The sequence below is a fragment of the Peromyscus maniculatus genome, chromosome 12 (genome assembly GCF_049852395.1).
Source record: "Peromyscus maniculatus bairdii isolate BWxNUB_F1_BW_parent chromosome 12, HU_Pman_BW_mat_3.1, whole genome shotgun sequence".
Lineage (NCBI taxonomy): Eukaryota > Metazoa > Chordata > Mammalia > Rodentia > Cricetidae > Peromyscus > Peromyscus maniculatus.
This window is the reverse complement of record NC_134863.1, coordinates 50,954,857-50,962,445: the sequence shown is the minus strand read 5'-3', so window position 1 is coordinate 50,962,445 and position 7,589 is coordinate 50,954,857. Positions and strand designations below refer to the sequence as shown.

The 7,589-nt window shown below is 34.2% G+C and overlaps 1 pseudogene; it reads right to left on the bottom strand.

Annotated features, from left to right (window-relative positions):
* Positions 1 to 822: 822 nt before the first annotated feature.
* Positions 823 to 1,293, bottom strand: LOC102916522 (large ribosomal subunit protein eL22 pseudogene; annotated as a pseudogene).
* Positions 1,294 to 7,589: the final 6,296 nt, after the last annotated feature.

The window sequence follows — 7,589 nt, the reverse complement described above, 5'->3', positions numbered from 1 at the left end:
ATCAGCTCTAGGAGAATTATGTTCAAGTCCTTAAGGATTTTCTTGAAAAACATGGTCTGCAATTAAGTATATTGTACTCTTTTCCATTCTTCTTTGTATCTATTTTATTTACTTCTTTTGTCTTAGTTCTCTAGCTAAGACATAAAACAGTGTATCGACTACTGAAGAGACTCCTTTGCTGCTGTTTAGTAGAAATATTTTAAGTTTTTCTCAATTAAATATAAGATTGTCTATTGCTTTGTCATATATAGTCTTTGTCTAAGTTCAAGCATGTACCTTCTAATCTCTATTTCATCGGGATTCTTATCATGTAAGGATGTTGGATTTTTATTGAAAGTCTTTTCTGCTCATATTGTTATGACCACATGATTTCTTTTCAAAACTATTTGTGAATCTATGAATTTATGGACCTATTTACATTACAATTTTTGATTTGTAAATGTTGTGTCATCACTGTTTCCCTGGGATAAGAATATTCTTTTTAATATTTTTTTTAAAAAACTTGTTGGCAAGTTTTTGTTGAGAAATCTGCATTTATGCTCTTCAATAAGATTATTAGCTTGCATTTTTATTTTTGTCTGTTAGGTCTTTATCTGATTTTGGCACCAAATAATGCTGAGACTCAGATGAATAACTTGATTGTATTTGTTTCTTCCTAGTTTGTGGCATTTTTCTTCCAAATATTAGCTATTTTTCAAATAGTTTTCTCATTCACTGTCAATGGATTTCTTTCATTTTAAGTATCATTACTGACTTATTTGAAACCCACAGAGAAAGTAGTAATTCAACAAGGAATGTTTTAGTTTTCCTTATGTTTTATACTTTTTTTTTGTTCCTAAATTTTATTTATGAATTAATACAAAACATTCCAGACCAATGTGTCTTAATCCTCATCCTCCTCCTCCTCCTCGTCCTGGTTGATCTGGAAGTAACGCAGCTCGTAGCTCTCTTTGCTGTTGGCGACCACACGCAGCCAGTCTCGGAGATTGTTCTTCTTCAAATATTTTTTGGTGAGATATTTCAAATACCTTTTGGAGAAAGGCACCTCGGAAGTGACAGTGATCTTGCTCTTGCTCCGTTCGATGGTCACAACCCCTCCGCCAAGATTCCCAGCTTTCCCATTCACCTTGATTCTCTCCTGGAGGAACTGCTTGAAATTGGCAGCATCCATGATTCCATCTTCTACAGGGTGGGTGCAATCAAGGGTGAACTTCAGAACCTGTTTCTTTTTTTTGCCCCCCTTCGCCACAAGCTTTTTCACGGGCGCCATGGTGGCAGAGGAGGCAGAAAGGGAGGGGGCATGTTTTATACTTTTATCTCTGTAAAAGATTCAGTTTTTAAATCCTGAGACATCTCTCATTTTATTCAAATATATATTCATTTGTCCTTGGACTTCAGTCAGGAGTTCATTGCTATTTATTTTCATTGAATAATTTGTTTATATGTTCTTTAAACTCATTGAATTATTTTCTCATGTCTATGATTGTTGTTTTAAACTCTGTGTCCTGAGGTTCACATAGATAAATCTAATTGAAATTTTCTATGGTACATTTGCTTTAATTTGGTAGGGGTGGCATATTGTATTGGTCTTGTATATGGTCTGTGGTTTTGTGCTATGACTTGGGCATGCAGTTCTGTGTGTCTGAGATTCCAGCTTGCTTCTGTTGAGTGAGTTTTGTGCTGTTTTTGTTGCTGCCCAAACTTGGTTGATTTCAGATCAAATACGACTAATTGATAGATCTATCCTTCAGGTATTCAGTGTTATTTTTTTTATTAAAGGGACATGTAGTGATTTTCATTCAGTGGTGATCAATAAACTATGCAAATATGCCTCCTAGTATTATCTAACTAGACTAATGTGTGAGCTGTTGTATCTGAGCTAAGCCTGGAGGCATAAGAATGCCACTGGTGGGTAATATCTAGGACACTTACCTGGCTGAGCAAAAATGCAATTCCTGTAACCTCAGGTGGGTCTGTGAGTGAGGAAGTGGCTTCATAAGATGAGGTTTTGGGGGTATCACCAAGATGGAATGGTGCAAAAGCTTTTTGACCCCAGTTAAGAGAACATAGGAAATAAGTTCAAAATTACTTCCTTCATAAAGAAATATGGTGATATTTTATTTGTATTAAAATGTTATTTGTATGTTAATAAATAAATTTGCCCAGGATCAGCGCTATCAGCAAGCCATAGGAAAGCCAGGTAGTGGTGGTGTATGCTTATAATCCCAGCACTTGGTAGGCAAAGCTACCTAAGTCTCTGTGTGTTCAGGGATACAGCCAGCACTGGATACACACACCTTTAATCTCAATACCAACCATAGGAGACCTGGAATTCTATACAGACAGGCAGTGATGAGGTGGTCATGTGGTTGGGTTTACAACCAATGAGAAGACAGAACAGAAAGTCTATATAAAGACTTTAACACAGGAAGTAGCTCTCTTTCAGAGAGGTAGGACCACCGCAGGAGGAAGGGTAAGGTTTTAGCTCTTGGCTCTGACCTCTTGGCTTTTTTCATTGCATTGGTTCTGTGTTTCTTATTTAATAAGACGGTTGGTTACATCTACAAAGAAATCTGAATTCTACTCTATAACATTATCAAACACCTATGTGTCATTTCTCCACTTAGAAACAAACAGCAAAAAAAAAAAATGATTCTCATTGTGTAGGATATTTCATTTCCAGTTGTGTGATGTATGCAGTAGAGTTTTGATTCATTTTATTTTTCTTTTTGGGAGCTTGTCTTTTTTTCTATCACATAATATTGGTAGTTCTGATCTGAAGTCCAGTGTTAGCCTTTCCTGTTCCCATGTTTCCAAACCAGTATTGATCTTAGTCATTATTAGTCTATTTCTTCCAATGACTAAATATAAAGAATAGAGATTCATCTGCTATTGCTGGAAAATCATAAGTTATTAGTGACAAAATCCTTTGAGCTAGGATCAATAGAAAGTTAACTTTGATTCTTTTTTTTTTTTTTTTTTTTTTTTTTTTTTTTTTTTTTCCGTTTTTCGAGACAGGGTTTCTCTGTGTAGCTTTGCGCCTTTCCTGGGACTCACTTGGTAGTCCAGGCTGGCCTCGAACTCACAGAGATCCGCCTGGCTCTGCCTCCCGAGTGCTGGGATTAAAGGCGTGCGCCACCACCGCCCGGCCGATTCTTAAACAATTTTGGAATGAATATACTTGCTTATCAAAACATTTAAGGAAAAATGTATAATAATGGTTTCATGACAAAAGACCTCAGTAAACTTGGTGGTATCTGATATCTGATTTTTATTCTTTAAATCATTTCTATACATTTAAAAATTATACAGATGAGTTAGAAATTATAATTATTCAGAAATAATTGTCTTATTTTTGCTAGAGATACATGAAATGTAAATAAGTAATGTTTTCAACTAAATTTTTCTATTTACCAATAAAGACTTGGGAATCAAATGTTGGGGTGAAAACCTGCTAGATCAGAGAGGCAAAGAAGCAACCTGGTGAACTTCATTTTTGGCCAAAGATCCAGCATAGAGCATCTCTCCACATGTCCCAAACCAAAAAAAAAAAAAAACCAAGAAAACTCCAAGTCCCTCCCTACCCCTTCTTGTGTGTGTGTCTCTCTCTCTGTAATCTTGACTCTTCTGTACAATCTATGGTTAATTCCTGTCAACTAGTTACTGACTATGTCCCTGATCTAAGATTGATTTTCATTAACACTGCCCTGGGGTTTCACAGTACTATCAAATATCCAGCAACAAATGAGTACAACACACACACACACACACACACACACACACACACACACACTATATATATATATATATATATATATATATATATATATATATGAGAGAATGTTTGTACCCACATAGATATACTTAACCTTGCAATTCCACAATTCCCCTATTTTGCTTTAGCTATCAACATAGACACTGTGTACATTCTATTATTCAATTTGTGAGATTATAAGTAGTCTTGGATCAGAAAATTTAAAACAATTTAATGTTATATTGTAAAAATTTCATCAGCAATTATCTCTCATCAAGAGGTAAGAAGAGCAGATGACACTAAAATGCTCAGGGATTATGAGCACCATCACGTTTCCTATTCAGAAGCTATTAGACAGGCTTTCATCTCCTGAGGGCATGTCTCACTTAAGGAAGTCATGGTGAGCAGACAGATCAAAATCAGAATTCAGTTAATTAGATGGCAACAATTTGAGTAACAAAGAGCATAATTTAAGAAAAATGAGAAGAGAGGAAAAAATGTTTTGCCCACTAAAAGAAAAATATATATTTGAGAAAGATACAATCTGAAGAAAAACAAAATACAAAATTGGACTATGAGTGAATAAAAATATTATAAAATTCAAAAGCCTTTTAAAGTAGCATGTTAAACATTGGGCTATCTTCAAATAAGAAAGTGAAATATACATGAGAATAGGATATAGAAAAAATAGACTTTTTTTTTTTAACAGTGTCTCTTAACATTGGTCAGGATAAGCAGAATAAATTAGTGTGTGTGGGGGGCAACCATTTTAACAGTCAAAGAAAGAGTGCTATGCTAGTAGATAAGTGTCTCACTCAGCCATCATAATAGAAGCTTAGTCTTACAATAGATGGAAACAGAGACCAACAAATGGATAATGTGCAGAGAGAAAAAAACCTTGGAACTCTCAGTCCTAAATGGAATATCTCCATCAAATTCCTCCTCTCAGTTTTCAGGGAACTCTGGAGATAGGGAGACAGAAGGAATGTAAGAGCCAGAAGGAGTGGAAGACACCAAGGACACAAGGCCTTCTAAACACATCAGGACCAACAGGCATATTAAGTTACAGAGAATATAGCAGCATACACAATGATACATGTTCTGAGTCAGATAGGGTCCCTGCAATGAGTGAGGAAGTAGACACAAGTCCCTGCCTCTAACAAGAAGCTATATATAATTGATAACCAAGAGAAAAGATAATTTTTGCCAATAGAGTCTAACAGAGTATACAAACCACACTTCAGTGCAGGCAGGCCTCATGCCCCACAACAGATGGCCAACAGAATGAACTCAATGGTCCTTTTGGAGGATTTTATCTCATTACGCTTTGTCAGGGTAGCCTTTTTTTTTTTTTTTGGTTTTTTTGTTTTGTTTTGTTTTGTTGCTGTTGTTCTTTCTTAGCTCTTGGGTTGATTGCCTATATATTGTGGTTTCTGGTTTGGTGTTTTGATGAGATTCATGTATGTGCAAATGTCTATGTCTCTGACTCTATATATATTTATGTACATCTTTTTTAGCTAGTTTTCTTTGTTTGTTTGTTTTATCCTTTTCTGGTTTGTTTTTATTTTATCATTTTTATTATTTTTAGATGTCTATTTGTTTCCAGTGAGGAAGAGAAAGAAAGGGTGTGGATCTGGGTGGAGGGGAAATGGGGAATTGGGGAGAAACTGTAAGTATATACTGTATGAAAAAAATTCCATTTTCAATATAAAAATAAAATAAACTTACAAGAACATAGAAATAACTCACAAATTTGATGAAATTCAATAAAAAACTGTACCATTATTAAACTCTGCCAGTGACTCATTTTGTGACATTAGCGAGGATGTCACAAAATGAAGCTGTTTTCTTTATAAATGCCTGTTTTGTCACTTAAAATATTTTTCTTTTGATTAAGATGACATTAAGTGAAGTCAATTTTGAACTCTAAAGTGTCTTTTAGTGGTGATTAATTGAAAGACACAGCTAACAAAGTATATCAAATGATATTTAAGATTCATCATACAAGTAAACCATGAGGTGATAATTAAGTTTATCATGGCCTTATTTGAAAATACATAAATTTTGTACATCACAAAAATTTCACCTTACACTTTCAAATCCATATTGGATCTTACAAAACTTACTGCCCAAAAACCAAATGTTTGTGTTTAAACACTTAGCAATCTTCAAAGTGGAGAGAATGAATTACAAAATATATTTATTGATATTTTACATAACAGCATATTATGTTAGAGAAAAATAAATTGTATTAAGATATTAAAAGAAAAATATTTTTATTTGTTTTCTTTTTATCAAAAATTAAAAGAAAACTTTTCATACAATATATTTTAATCCCATTTTTTCTCCCCCAACTCCCCTACATCTGTGTATACCAAAAAAAAAAAATCTTTTAAAGTTCATTGAACTAAAGGTATTTGTATGCAAGCCTGAGATCAACCCCTTGGTTACACAAGATAGCAAGGAGGAATCAACTCCCAAACATTGATCTCTTACCTAATGCATTCTGTGGCATTCATATTCCTGTACACACACAAACACACGCATGCACATAGACAAACAAATACACATTAATTCAGGTGTTAACACAAAACCTACATTGAATTAATTACTTGTGGAATTTAACACTTACTGTTAACAAAGAAATGTCTAGTGTCAGAAATTATAAAACATTTGTCATAGATACTGCAAACTACAGAAATATAGGACTTTCAATTGTAGAATGGACAGTTGCATATACTGAGTGTTTTATATTATGCTGTATGATACTAATATATTTGAATATGATGAGCTATTCCTGCATTCTTGTAATGAATCCAAGCTAATTATAGTGAATTATCAGTATAGCATCATGTTGAATATTGCTCCCAAGTACATTTAAAGACTTTGTTTGAGCTGGGCGGTGGTGGCACACGCCTTTAATTCCAGCACTCGGGAGGCAGAGGAAGGAGGATCTCTGTGAGTTGGAGGCCAGCATGGGCTACAGAGTGAGTTCCAGGAAAGGCGCAAAGCTACACACAGAGAAACCATGTCTTCAAAAACCAAAAACCAAAAACCAAAAACCAAAAAAAAAAAAAAAAAATCTCTTTGGTGTTCATCAAGGAACTTAATCTATACTTTTCTTTGTATTGGGTCTTCATGCAATTTTGATTTTAGAGTAATGCTGGCTCACAGAATGAATCTTATTTACTTTTTAATTTTGAGTATCAATGGTTTTAAGTTTTTTAAGGCAATGAATATACACATTCCTAGGCTTTCCTCTGGAGACATTGAAATTACCATACCACACAACCACCTCTTTTTCTATTTACATTGCTGCTTGGATTTAATATTAGCTGTACTCTCTTGGTTTTGTTCTCCTTTTTCATCTATCTGTAACATTCTTTCAAATATTTTCTGTAATACTGACTTGCTGGACATGAACTCCTTTCATACGTGTTTAATGTAGAAGAGTTTTATTTCTTCTTAAGTTATGAAGGACAACCTTGGCTGGTACACTAATCTAAGTTGTCAGTTGTTTTCTTTTGATGATTGAAATATCTTCCCGAATTTTATAGTTTCTCTTGATGAATCTGTTTTACCCTAAAGTGCTTGTTGTATATATGCTTCAGTGTTCCCTTCCATAGTTTTCAGAATTCATTTCCCCTATACAGTTAATACTTTAACTTAAAAATGAGTTCTTGCCTTTTCTTATCAATATGACATCTAAAGCTTGCTCATCCCTAGATACCAATTTCTTTCCCTAGATTTGGGTCTTCTCTGGCATTATTTCAGTGTATATGCTGTAGATGTAACCAATCATCTTATTAAAATAAGAAACACAGAGCCAATGTAA